Source organism: Petaurus breviceps, unplaced genomic scaffold, assembly GCF_028583685.1.
Source record: "Petaurus breviceps papuanus isolate PSGF00001 unplaced genomic scaffold, PetGlider_PUasm1.0 178, whole genome shotgun sequence".
NCBI classification, from domain to species: domain Eukaryota; kingdom Metazoa; phylum Chordata; class Mammalia; order Diprotodontia; family Petauridae; genus Petaurus; species Petaurus breviceps.
In genome coordinates this window covers 38,134,795-38,147,721 of record NW_027185777.1, presented here as the reverse complement: position 1 = coordinate 38,147,721, position 12,927 = coordinate 38,134,795, and the positions used below count along the sequence as shown (strand labels likewise).

General features: G+C 39.8%; 1 long non-coding RNA gene across 1 annotated transcript in view; it reads left to right on the top strand.

Annotated features, from left to right (window-relative positions):
- The window catches only part of LOC138159809 (uncharacterized), a 74,882-nt gene extending 66,740 nt beyond the window's left edge, over positions 1-8,142 (top strand). The window contains exon 3 of the long non-coding RNA XR_011167991.1: positions 7,660-8,142. This is a non-coding gene — a long non-coding RNA (uncharacterized lncRNA). The remainder of the gene's footprint in view (positions 1-7,659) is intronic.
- The last annotated feature ends 4,785 nt before the right edge of the window (positions 8,143-12,927 follow it).

Below are 12,927 nucleotides of genomic sequence, written 5' to 3'. Positions count from 1 at the left end.
GCTATGCCAAGACTGAGTTAGTTGTTCAGTACCTTGAACAAAGCTCCCCAATCAGGGCACCTTTAGGGTATCACACCCTGAATATGGCCATCTTTCAATCTGGAAGAAAAGGACCCCAACCAGAGAAAGATGATCTCGTTTTCCCTCCATCTGCTCATCAAAATAACTGTTGCCACCACCATTTCACCATGACCCTACTTTATTCGATTTCCTGGGATTCTAATGGGAAAAGGACTAAAGAGGGCACTACTGGCATTGCCAATACTCCAATGTTTCTCTGCCTTCCCTCAGTCATTGCTCAGGAACCTCACAGGCAATAATCTCCTCACTCTCAGCCATTCACTCCCTAACGTTGGTGATTTCAAAGCTTAGGTCAGTCAGTGTGCCTTTATTAAGCAAATAATCACTATGTATCAGGCACTGTCCTAAGTATTAAGAATTCAAAGAAAGGCAAAAATATAGCCCCTGCTCTCAAGGAACTGGCATTCCATCTGAGGGGACAACATTCAAAGACAAATTGCACATACAAGATACATATAGATTAAATAGAAGGCAGACTCAGAGGGAAGGCACCAGAGAGGTGGAAGGGAGAGGACCAGGAAAGGTTTTCTGTAGGAGGTGACACAACCAAATACTGAGGTTCTATTAAAACCTAAGTACATAGACCCAGAGCTCAGAGGAAAAGTGTGGTCTAGAGATATAAATTTGGTTGTTATTAGTATAGAACCTAGAGTTGAAACTATGGGAGATTTCAACTAGAAAAAGTGGAATGAGAGAAGTGAGGTAAGGTAAGGTGTAATCTACAACCCCAGTCTTCTGGGATCAGGAAGAAGAAAATGACCCAATAAAGAAGATGGCAGAGAGTTAGAGTTGTAGGATGAGAACAAGGAGGGTAGAGTATCTCCGAAGCCAAGGAATGTTCTTTTTCCCATCAGGAAGAAGAGAGAGAATGAAATTGAGACTCTCCTCAGAAGATTGTCAAGCTTCACTCGTTGCTTTTGGTCAAGTTAGGTCAAATTCCTAGTTGGTTCACATCTAAGAATCCCCAATTCACATTCTTGCACCTCCTCCCTGGGGACTAGAGACAACACCATACATTCATTCCAAGTTCTTTGCTAAATTAGTAGGTCAATGACCTCCCTCCTTCCATGTCAGTTTTCAGTCAAGATTTTCCTGCCATAATAACAATAGAAAAGTACCTTCTCAAAACAAGCTATAGGGGTGTGGAGGTCTCACTGTAGACACACTGGATAGGCGTGGGTTATTATGCACTATGATCAATTCTAAATAGCTAGAAGTTATCTAGTTATCAGTTAGTATTTTGATATTTCCAAAAATGGTTAGGTGGGCAGACTCCCAACAACAAGAAAGCTTAGAAAGGTGAGGAATGACTAAAGCCATTGAAGCTGGCAATTAGATTGTCATTAGTGACCTTTGATGGCAGTTTCAGTAGAATTGATCGGGGCAGAAATCAGAGTGCAAAGGGCTGAATCAAGAGTAGGAGGTAAGGAAATAGAGGTATTAGGTGCAGAAAATAAAATGAGAAATATTGAATAAAGGATTTGGTGCTCTCAGAGAAAAAGATGCTGAGTGTATACAAATTAACATATAAAAATATTTCCTTTCTCCAGAACCTCGCAGCATGGGAGCAAGGAACAGGGGATAGGAGAGAGAATAAAGGAAGAGAGAAGCAGATTTACAGAACTTACAAAAAAAAAAGTTTAGGTGAGTTCACTTTTATTTCCTACCAGGAGTACCCTGAAAACTGCTGCTTATATCTTTCTGTAAAATTTATGTCACTAAAACATGAGCATTTAGGTAAATTTAGGATAACTGATTATTTTGAAATGAGACTAATATGAAAATAGTTGAAGCCAATCAGAGTGGCATCTGGAAATACCCAGACTCTCTTTAGTATCTGGAAGGAGCCTCAAAAGAATTACTCTGAGAATATCATCAGGAAATTATCTGACCACAGGCAGGATTTTGAAGGCCCTTAAATAGAACATGTCAGCATTTGTAGCAATCCATGCCTCTGACCAAGCTGCATTGAGAAGCAGCAGCTCCTCTGGGGAGTCATCATCATCAACCCCAACACCTCTGGTTATCCACATGGCAGGATGTAGCAGGGAAGGAAGGCCTAGGAGGGCAAAACCAAGAAAGGTGGTCAGCTGCCTGAAAGAGCCCCCTGAAGGAATGTTTGAAAACTGGGTTTGGGAAAGCCTGTTTTCATTCAGATGGCACCTTGCCCACAATGTCTCAAGGATGTGCTAAATTGGTTCATTCCAGCTCATGTTGATCAAGGAAATGTAGCGCATCATTTATACTGCACTGGGCTTCTCTCATGTAGTACAGTGGCCCATTTAAAAGAGGTTATACTTGGAGCTTTAATTTAAAATTGTCCATGCCATATGCATCCAAGTCTAAAAAAATGCTACTGAAAGATTGCTTTTGTTTTTCTTGTAATATAATACCTGACATTTATATAGACCCTTAAAATTTACAAAGCACTTTACCTACATTATCTCATATGTCAAATAGCCCAGTCATGTAGTTACTGTAGGTATTATTATCCCCGTTTTACAGATGAGGAAACTTGAGTCCAAGCCTTTTATGTAATATGTACATGGTCACATAGTGAATCAAACTTGGAGTAAGCATTTGAATCTAGGCCTTCCTAACTTTATGTTGAGTATATCATCTACTGTATCACACCACTATTTATTGGCAACACAACTGACTCTTGGGACATTAGAGCCTATGGTTTCTGAAGGTGCTTTAGTCTTCCCTGGAGAAGAGAGGTATAATTATAAACCTACAAATAACATTTGGATGAAAAAAATTATCAAAAGTCATTAAATAACATTCAAGAACTATGGTATTTTAAAATTGCTTTTGGTGGTATATTTCATTAATATAGTATAATTTAGTAGCATTGTGAATTTTTCAGAATACTTCCATATACAAACAATAGGTGAAAATCTGAAAGATTGGTCTCCATTTCCCATGATTCCTGAGCACAGAGAGTCATTTTTTTATTGGTAAAAGATTACAGGTCTATAATTTCCAAAAGACTGTGTACCAGAAGTATAGCCTGGTTGCCTAGCAAAGTCAACCAAGACTTCTGGGCTGGAGGAAGGGTAGCTACATTGACAGACACTGCAATGACACTGTCCAGGAGCTAAATGAATGTGGCATGTTCTTGAGATCCCACAGAATGAGGATAAGAGGTATTTTGGCTTGCTAGATGCAGGGAAACTAAGCAGGTGGCTAACCTCAGTCCAGTCATGTTAGAGACTTTGATGGACATGGAGATTATTTCCCAGGTACTGCTAGCTGAGGTATAGAGGTAGCTAGGATACTTTTCAAGTTTAAGGCTACATGCAATGAAAATGACATTGACTTCAGTGTGTGTGTGTGTGTGTGTGTGTGTGTGAGAGAGAGAGAGAGAGAGAGAGAGAGAGAGACAGAGACAGAGACAGAGAGAGAGAGTTACAGAGACAGAGAAAGAGACAGAGACAAAGAAAAAGAGACAGAGACAAAGACAAAGAGACAGACAGAGACAAAGAGAGATAGAGAGACAGAGACTCTCTCTCTCTCACACACACACACACACACACACACACACATACACAAAGACTGAGAGAGACAGAGACAGATAGAAACAAATACAGAGACACACAGAGAGCCAGAGCCAGAGAGAGGAAGAGAGACAGAGAAAGATAAATGGACACAGAGATAGGGAGATAGAAAGACAGAGACAGGGTTAGAGACAGGCAAATTGTTCCCTATTTCATAAGCGTGAATTTTAGAGGCTTTATTTTGTCCAGCTACTCTCACGAAAATTAGACATGAATTTGTAATCATTTGGGACTAAATGGTGAGATGTATTTTCTTATTCATTTGCTAATTTTTTCAGCATTAACTAAATGTTCTACTTTTAAAATATATATGTATCACACACACATATCTTGTTTGGTCTGCTAAAAAGGCACAGACTGAGTTCGGATGATTTTAGAGCTAAGTCAGGTTGAGGGCTTCAGTCCACTGCACATATTTTAAAAATTATCTACTTTCACTTCATACTATTTAGCTCATTATTTAGACACAATCCTGTATGGAGGTAGAGGCATTTACAAAATGACCTCTTGAGGTCCTTTCGTCTTTTGTCCTGAACAGGAGGTGATTTCTTGTCACATGGCTGTCAGAAGGATAGAGGGCTGTTGTTTCCAATATTGAAATGCTATGTAAATGTAACCTGTGATTTTTCATGTCCAGTCCATTTATAGTGTTCTACGAAGCCAAAGTTGGCTGTGAGATGCTACAATATGGCCCAGGGAAATAACCTCCAGCCAAGGAAATACAGGAGAAATAAAGCAGCATTTTGGTGAGAAACCTCTTCTCAAAGACACAGATTCACCTGCTAACCAAACAATTAGCTTCTTAAAAAATAAACAAATCCAGGAAAGCAGTCAAAACACCTGCCTGGCACTCTCCCTGTTATTTTATGTGTCTGTGGTGCTTTTAGTTCCAGAGATTATTGTTGCCTCATGGATGATTTTCTGAGGATACGCAGTCTCACTGACCTGCCTCTTTTGATTTTTTCCCCCCTTCTCTCCTCCAGAAGGTGAGGGAATAGACAATGTTTTGTGTATGTGAAGCAACTGTGGGATAGCACATGAGTCTCACTGAGGGCTGAGGCAGTCTAATGACATGGATGGTCCTTAAAAAAAAAGGCAGACAGTGGGCAGGCATGTCAGATCTCTGTCCCTGGCAGCACAGGGGAATTTTGAGCTGGAGGTGTTTCAATGAGGAGATCATATCACCCTTTGCTCTAATTACTGCTAAAATATCATACATCATGTCAGGGAATTTTCAATTTATGGATACATCTCAGATCTGGGCACAAGCACCACGACAGCATGCAGGGAAACTGTTACTGATGGTTTTGAGTTTCCATAAGAAAGGGAAAACAAGGGGAGAGCAAAGCAGATATTATCCAGAGATGTGAAGGCAGATGAATCCAGTTTTGTAAAGTTCCATCAAAGATGCTCTTTTGGAAAATGACTTAGAAGCCAAGCAAAGTAGAGGGTGGGCAGAAAATCCCTTCCCTGAGTTCCTTGGGTTATTTAGACAGGTGAAACACCTTAACTTGAACTATCTGGTTCACTGAGCCTACGGAGACCTCTCTGGAGAATCACAGCCCACTCCCTACTCTCTAGATCAGTGTGCATTTTACTTTGGCAAAGATGTCATTTGGATTTCTTGCCGACGTCTTGTGGGGGAGAGCCAGAGGTTACTGTTCAAAGAATGTGACTGTCAAAGTCATTTATGTATTAAAATTGAGGAACAGATCACAGAATGTCAAGAGTTGGAGGGCACTTTTGATATCAGCTTGTCTGAATCCTTCATTTTATATTAAGTAAGTCTCCAGGAGGTGAAGTGTCTTGTCCAAGGTCATATGACTAGTATGGGCAGGGGGGAAGTACCATGACAGAGATTACAGCCTCACCTTGCCACCCAGCACCCAGTGACTAGATGTGAAAGCTTAAATTGTATGCCATGTGTGGTACATCAAGAAAGCAATAATGCCTCAGATCTCCAAAACCATCAAATACCCAGAAACATTTTTTGGCCTCAGTTTCCTCATCTGTAAAGTGAGAATCATAATAGCACCTACTTCAAAGGGTTGTTGTGAGAATCAAATGTGCTAGCTGTACTGATTCGGAAGCCTGAGCCCTTCTCTCTTCTTTGCATGGGGCTGGCTGGAGAACACAACCATTCTTCTCTCCACTTTTGATACTCTCCCCAGGGCTTCCACCACTGGTGATCCTTCCTTGATCTTCCACCTCCTCTCGTAGTTTCTATGCTTCAGATTCTTTGGCAGAGTGAATGAAAAACCTCTTCCTCTGTTCCTCTCTCTTCATGTACCTCAAACCTACTCTTCCTAAACCCCCCCTCCTCTTCCCTCCTTTACCATTGCGCTCTTTAGGACTGCCCCCTTCTAACATTCTAATATCCCTTCATCATACCTCCAACAGAATGTAGGCTTCTTGAGGGCAGGGATTATTCCATCTTTTGTTTCTGTCTCCCCAGTGTTGAACACATTATCTGACATGCAGTAGGTGTCTAATAAGTGCTTGTGACTGACTGATCTTAGACTTCTTCCTCTCACCCGCCCCCCCATCTTGCGGCACTCATGGAAACCCTGGTCTGCCATCAGGCCCTGCCTCTTCCTCCATCCGTTCCAGTACTCGTCTCATTTCTTATGGGCTTAAGTTTGTCCTCACAGTTCAATCTCCAATCATCATGAAGTTTTGCTTTCTTAATGCATTTCTCCTGCTCTGGCCTCATTTTCTTCTTTTTAACAATTTTGATAACATAGTTAGCCATTTGTTTCCCTTTGAAACCATTGCCCTCTTCTTCTCCACCAAAACTTCCCAAACCATAGCTCTGAGTTACCCAGGGCATCCCCCTTGAGGGCTCCTACTAATGTTAGGAAATGATGATGGAAGATGTTATGCAACCATGCTGACATACAAATTTGTCATACCCTTTCACTGTTGCACCAAAGAGCTTTTATTCCTCCCTGATTAACTCTCTATGTCATTCTGCATATCAGAAGTCTCTTCCCTCTTCAGGCCTCTAGTAATACCAGCCTCCTACTCTGAGGAAATGTACAGAAGATGGGAGCAAAGGGAAGCAACTAGGGAAAAATATGAAAGAATGCCCAGGTCTTATAAGAATGGGTGAGATGACCTAGAATTGATAGTCTCCCTGAAAAGAAGATAAACGCCCTTAGGGCATGGAACATTTATTTCCTTTATCTTTGTAGCCCCAATGCCTGGCACCTAGTAAATGCTTAATAAATGGTTGTCAATTTAGTGACAGTGGGAGTCGCCTTCAAATACCTGAATCACTATCACTAGAAGAGGGATTACACTTGTTCTGATGGGCCACAGAGGAAGAACCAGGAATGATGGGGTAGGATGCTTCAAAGAGGCAGGTAGCCTTCCAGGCAGGGGGAGACAAAAAGAAAACAAACAAAGCACCATGCCCTCCCCCATCCCTTCCTTATAATTGACAGTCTCAGAGGGTGGCTGATTCTCCTTACTGTTTCTCTTCAGGCAGAAGTTACAAGATTACTTGTTTAGCTTGATATAGTGGGGATGGCCTTCAGGCATGGGCTGGATGGAATAATTACTGAAGTCCTTTCCAACTTTAAAATTTTGTGATTCTTTGGATTTACTTATATGACTTGACACAGTTCAATCATCTACAATAATCTTGGTTTTTCCACTTGCAAAAGTGAGTTTATAAAGACCCATTCAAACATGTCTTATAGGGATATCATAGCAGATGTGCTCTGGGATTTATCACTTTAACATTTTCTTGGATAAGCACAGTCTTTTATTTCTGTCCTCCTTCCCCCTCCAACAACAACATTTGGAAACTGAGTCGAAGGAGCACTGAACTGGAAGTTAGAAGAACTGGGTTCAGGTCATAGCTCCAACCTTTACTGGCTATTAGGCCAAAGGCAAATCAAGTCTCTTGATTTCTCCATCTGTAAAATGGGGATAAATAATATTTACACTACTAACTATGCAGTGTTAATAAAAGGTGACTGATTGTTCTTCTAAATGTTATTATTCTCTTCAGCCCCTGCTCCTGTCAACCCCAGGACAGCTTGGCTCGTTTTGGGGACGCAAAACTGACCACATCTTTAATCACATCCCATTGAAGGAGCTGAGAACATTTGAACAACTCTGCATGAAAGTGAGGACAACAGATGCAAGATCAGAGGAGCAGAGAGGAAAATGAATTGTCAGCTCCATCAGCCAGTCCTCCCATTCCCAGACCTGGCCTCAGCATGGCTGCCGCCCAGCCGCTGCTGCCATCTGTATCCTTACTGTTGAGTGAATGGAGCAAAAGGAAATGTTTAGCAATGTCATCCTATCTCATAAAGAGATCTTGATGAGGGTTCTGGTACTGCAGAGATGGTATAATTAAATCAAATATCTGTTTATGAAAAGTTAAACAAAACCAGGCAAACTTGAATCTATGGCAAAGAACCAACTTCCTAAAAACACAACAACAATAAAAAAAAAAAATCCAGCCTACAGCAGTTGATAAATTATTAGGGACCTGCCTGGGTCATCGATTCCTGAATAATGCCCATCAAAGACAAATGGGAGCGAGCGGTGGAAAATTTTAATGATGCCACTCAGTTTCCTTTATACAATGCCATGTAAGGAAGTGAGTGCCAAGGGGGAAAGTCATTTGGAGTCATAAATTCAATAAAAAGATGTCGTCACTGCTCCTTAATGCCACATTTCGCTGTGCATCAAAGTTTCTGTAATTTTCTAAGGAAAATTGATTACATTCCCATCTTAAAACTAAAACACAATTTTAATTTTGAGCATATTCAGAGCACTCCCTTTCATGTGGGCTATGCTGATGCCAGCAGAAGATGCGACAGCACACTGGATTCGTGTGAGCCGTAACTTTAATTTTGAAATATGTAATACATTTTTAATAAGGACAACCAAATTTGTTTCCTTAGAAATGTATTTTAAAGAGCCTGTAATAAGCTGCCATCTACAAAGGAAAGCTATTTAAAGGCAAAAACAAAAATTCAAGGACTCCATTCTCAAAGCAATTGCTTAAGCAGGTGCATACTAAAAACTGAATTTGTTGGTGCACAAAAGACAGGCTGTAGATTTTAGTGATGATTCATAAACTTGGTATGTAAGTAGGTGGCTTTAAAAGTGGCCGAGCACATAGCATTTCCATATCAAACAAGCTTTAACATGGGAACTAGATTCTTTTGTCATCCACACTCTCAAACCTCCCCCCACCAATAAAGGAATATTTGTGTATATGTATAAATAATATATGCACGTATTATATAAACATGTATATAAATAATATATGCATATATTATATATAACCTGCAAATACACATACCTGGCTATATTTATTTGCATACATTTATGCATATTTCTATATATCTACATATAGATATCTATCTATTGATATATCCTACTCATAAATATTATAGATTCTATATCTCTACATAGATATATGTGTGTATGTATGTGTGTGTGTATATATATATTCCTTTATTTGGGCATGTGGGAAGGAGGATAACAAAAGCCTTATTATATTAGATATAAATATAAATATAGACATAACTAAGAATACTGAAATAACTATTTATCCATATGCAGATACACAGATATACTGTATCCCCAAAATCTTACCATAGTTTAAAATAATAGTTTAAAGCTGCACTAAGACTTTTGGGACACCTTGTTGCTAGAATATGCATGCATATGTATGAATATACTTACATAAATGCATATGAAGGTGTATTTGTACATAATCTTAGAGACGAAGCATGGACAAGAAGGAAGAGTTCTGGATTTGGTTTCAGGATATCTGGGACAGTTAATAAGCATGTGACCCTGGAAAGGTAATTTCTCTAGTCATAGTTTCCCATTTTTAAAACAGGAATAATAATGACGCCTATCACAAAGGATTGATGTATCAAATGAGATGATATATGCAAGGTACTCTGCAAACACTAAAGTGCTAAAAATATTAGCTACTTTTATTATTATTAGTAGTAGTAATAACTTATTCTATAAACTTCAGACAAGTCACTAGGGTTACACATTTAGAGCTGGACAGGGCTTCAGGAATATTCTAGGCCAAGCCCTTTATCTACAACTTAGATTGTTTAATAATCTCAGAGAGATTTAATAACTTTCTGAGTAACCAGAAGTAGAGTTAGAAGAGCTGAGAAATCGAACCCAAGACCTATGACACCAAATTCAGTGCTCTTCCACTGTACCTAGCCCCTTATTTTCAGACGCAGAAACTGAGGTCCATTGGAAATGAAGTGACTTTCCCAAAGTAACACAGAAAATAAATGCCAGATCAAGAATCAAATCCAAATTCTGACTGCAAATTCAGAGCTCCGTCAACTTTACTATCAACTAAGTTACAGAAACGTAGCAAAATGTGCTGATAGAGGGAATTTCCACAGCTGGAATTCCTTATAGTTTTTTTGTGTCTTTGAACACAAACACACACACACACACATACATACACCTCAAAAGATAAAAAAGAGTAGACCGTAAATAATCATAGGAGATCGAGCTGTAAAAGATCTTAGATACAACCTAGTGCATGGACAGATGACCTGGAAGCCAGGAAGACCAGAACTCAAGTTCTGTCTCTGACTCACAATAGCTGTGTGACCCTGGACAAGTCACCTAACTTTTCTGTGCTGTAAGAAATTCTCAAAAAAAAGTTGCAGAAAAGGAGCCAATCTGTGTTGATAGAGCCAATTTCCTCATCAAGAAGTTCCTTATATCAATGAAAATTGCAGGTCTAGTCCCTATTCCTGTCCTAAATAATGTTTTGGGAACCAAATGAGTTTTGTAAAATGTTTGTAAGGGTGGTTTATATCCTGTCATTGCTCATGCTGAACCTAGTAGTGAAGAGTCTTGAATCTTTGGAACATCACCAGGAAAAAAATATTTTGCTTCTCTTTTGCTAGTTGGTCTTTAAAAAGAGGTAAGATTCTTAGCCCAGATGATCTGGGAGGCAGGCATATAAAGAACTAATAAGGGGGGGGGGTACGTCATTTTATCTCTATGTGCCAGCAAAAAACAAACAAACAAAAAAACCGAAACCAACCACAAACTAGGACCTAGCATTGTCCTGGAATCAAAGGCCAGGCTGAAGCTCAAAAGGGATGAATGTTATATGGCCACTAACTGATTATTGCTAGCACCTTGTCACTGTCTACCATACACAGTTTATTTTTTCCCAAGCAGCTTGATGTAGGGTAAAGAGTACTGTCCAAGAAATGAGGAGGCCTGGGTTTTAGTCTAAATCAATCAATTAACAAGGAATTATTAAGTGCATATAAGTCCCTGGTGTAACGGATAGACAGCTGAACTTGAAAGCAAAAAGCTGGCTTCAGGTCTTACCTTGGATATGTACTAGCCTTGTGACCAGGGACACCCTCATTTAAAGTCTCTGCACTCTATGCAACTTTACAAGACTATAAGTTGCCAGGAAGTACTAATACTGACCTCTTTTAGTACAAGTAATTTCCTGGCTTGGGTATTCCCTATGCCAGTAAAATAACAATTCCTGTCTCTATACCTATATTATGTGCCAGGCACTGGGGATACACAATGAAAGTTTTCGACCTTAGGAAAATTACATTCTGTTGGGGGAAAAAATGTTTGTATGTGTATATAAACACCACATACACAGTGTTGTTGTTTAGTCATTCAACTGTGTCCAACTCTTTGTGACCTTGTGTACTATTGTATATCAATACTGTCCTTGGGGTTTTCTTGGCAAATGGACTGCAGTGGTTTGCTACTTCCTTCTCCAGTGGACTAAGGCAAACAGAGGTTAAGTGTCTTGCCCAGGATCATAAAACTAGTAAGTATCTAAGACCAAATTTTAATTCAGGTCTTTCTGAGTCTGAGCTCTATCCATTGAGCCATCTAGCTGGCTCCCATATACACATACCTACATATTTTATACATATACATACATGTGTATATATACATTATGAGATATATAATTAGATATAGATATGCAGAATAAATACAAGGCAATTACAGAGGGAATAGGCCTACATAACATTTTTATTTATCTCATCTTGCACAAGTAAGGTAAAGGGGTACTTTGAAGAAAAATAGGAGAAATCAAAAAGGAAAAGGGGGAAAAAATGATGGGAACAGGTGGTACAATCTAAATTTTCTAGCTGGCTGTGGCCTTCAAGATAACCAGTCTAGCCCCCTCATTTTACAGGTGAAGAGATGAGACTGGAGGATACTTGCCACCCACATCCACAAGTTTCTCCGAGAGAAAGTTTTGTCATTTTGGAAAAAGAGAATTTTCTGCCTCCAGAAAGTTGTCCTCATTTCCCAAAGATGAGAAAAGTTAGCCCTGACTCCAACTTAGAAATCTTTGAGAAGTATGTCAGTCTTAGAGATGAGGACTTGGAAAGTCTGAACTGGTCCTTTCACATGACTCTGGGGAGGATTTTAATGGTACTCCGGGGTGAGTCACGGGGGTTCTGACACCTCCTTTAATTCCTGTAGATGGAAACCACTTGCATGACCATGTGATTAATTCTTCTTCAATCTCACCCCAAAAGCACTAAGGATATGAAAGGGAATAACTGAACCTGCAAGCTAATGCTTGGTTAGTCCCACTGACTTGTGGGGCTTAGGATCTATTTTTCAAATCATGTTACAGGCATAATTGGCATCTGGCTTGATGCTGCATTTTATGTTCTGTTTTTATAAACAGGAGGATTTTTTAGATTGATTGGAGGCAGCTGTATTTTGCAAAGTGCCTTATGCTGTGACTGTACTTTACACTTTGCTAAATGGACTTCTGATATAGCAGTTCTAATCCATTTGGGTCTGTTATGGTTGGCTACATTTCTGCAAACAAGAGACACACTACTTTTGTTTTCATTTTAAACGTGTATTTGAGTGACAGGTGGAAGCCAAGAAGTTGCAGAGAGAGGTTCAGCTGAGTTCACAGATGCACCCAAAATGCCAAAGGTTTATTGCGATCCTGCCTGGTTTATGTCATGGGACACAAGCTCTCCTAAGCCCCAGAGATTTCGAATGTTTTCTTGCAGATGCCCCAGAAATACACAGGAGATAAAAGAATAAGAAAGTCAAGAGAGAAAAAGCAATGGAGAGAGGGGGAAATGGAAAGGGGAAGAAAGGGAAGAGAGGATGAAATTGAGAGAGACAAAGAGAGACAAAGAAACAGAGGGACAGACATATAGAGGGAAAGAGAGAATGAGATGGAAGGAGAGGAAGAGGAAGTGGGAGAGGGGGAAAAGACAGATTATGGCAACCTTCAAAACTTTCT